Source organism: Octopus bimaculoides, chromosome 15 (assembly GCF_001194135.2).
Source record: "Octopus bimaculoides isolate UCB-OBI-ISO-001 chromosome 15, ASM119413v2, whole genome shotgun sequence".
NCBI classification, from domain to species: Eukaryota; Metazoa; Mollusca; class Cephalopoda; order Octopoda; family Octopodidae; genus Octopus; species Octopus bimaculoides.
The window spans coordinates 38,176,624-38,178,451 of record NC_068995.1 but is presented as its reverse complement, the minus strand read 5'-3'; positions in this window follow the sequence as shown (position 1 = coordinate 38,178,451).

The following is a 1,828-nucleotide window of genomic DNA, read 5'->3' as shown; positions in this document are numbered from 1 at the left end:
GAGAAGTATTGGCTTGGTATCCACAGAAATACTTATCATCCCATTCTTATCCATTCAATATTCATATCCTGACAACGCAAATGATCCGGTGTTTGCCGCTTTATCTCGCTTTACCTTCAAGAACAATGAGAATCTGGAACCTTTACTGCCTCTTCGGAGGGTAATAGCTACCAGCCATACACAACCAGGTCAAAATATATGCTGTGGTTCATGATGCAATACCTTCCACTATTTGATCAATATGCTACAATCCCCACTGCACTTATGTCACAGTGCTGTATCATCCAAGCATTTACTGTACAGCAAATCAGCTGCAACATTTTCAGTACTATCTACGCTGAAGTAATATGCTTCTAACACTTTCGTGATCACATTTGAAGCATGTTGGGATAAGTTTATTATCCCTATATATCATAAACAAGCAAGTTCATTAGCGTGTAGGCTATAACGTTATTCTAGCTCCAGTAGAGTTTCCAGGTCAATAAACACATTTACGCGCTTCGCGCACAAAAGTTGCTTCAAGTTTCGCGTACATGAATACACATGGATATTTATTCAAACATTAATTACTTTTATCTGAAGCTTAAGTTTTGCTTCTGCTAACGTAAACCACACACACATACACACAAACACACAGACATATGTATGAATGCTTTTGTTTGTATGAAACAATTTGCATTCTATAGCGTATATAAAATTAGCACGTATATAAGGTACGCGCTCACAAATATTTATAAGAAACATAAATATTCATAAGCTTACAATATACAAAATATATATGAATCAAACGAAGTCAGAATATATATTTGAATATTTACTCCGTGGACGAATTTTATGTAACATACATATAGATTATTTTAAAAAAATAATACTTTTATCAAATTTTAAATATTTAAATCGATTTTCTTTCGTTAAAATTATTTCTATTCTTATTCTGATACATTAATATATACGCACTTTTCATAATGCCCCACTTCCGCATATATGCATTGGACTAAAATAATATATTGTAAAATACTTCCGTTTGAAAAAGAATTGAATAAATATCTATAAAACATAGTCCACAAACGATAAAAGATGAAGGTTAAAATTAGAACATTTTAATCAAACTGCTTATAGAACAATGGGCCTTTAGTGAGAAATATACTCACCAACAAACTTTACATCTACGCAAATCCTCTTGCGAACATCAACGTACACGATAAACAAATTCCTATACTAACAACGACTTAACGTGCTCGAAAAATAACCTCTACTTTCCAAATGCAAACTGGAAATACCTTAAATAATGTCAAAAAATAAACAGAATTTTTGACCAGCCAAGACATACCACACATTTACTATCTTTTGTGAACCATTAAAAATCCCATTGCAAAAAGCTGAGACAACCAATTGCTAAGTTTTCGAAAATTTGAGCTTTATATTTCCAAACTAAAGAGTTAAATCAACAAAACCAAAAAATACCCCAAACTAATGGCATATCCACTGGCCAAAAGCTTTCATTTACTATCTACATGCTTTTTGTGAACTACTAAGAACAACCCATAAACATGAAGGTAACAGACCTAAACATACACAGAGCTTTAGCATTGTCTGTATACATAAATTAATTCTAAACAATAACATAACCCCAAATTTAAAAAAGAATCCACAACACCTACCCATCATAACCAAACCTATCACTTAATCACCATTCACCTGACTATCACAAGCATCAAACAAATTTTATCTCAACAGAGACTGCATAGGTCTAGATTAGCTTGTAATCTAGGGTCTTATGATCGCATACCCGGTCAAAATCTCGACGTTACTGCCAATACCAATCTTG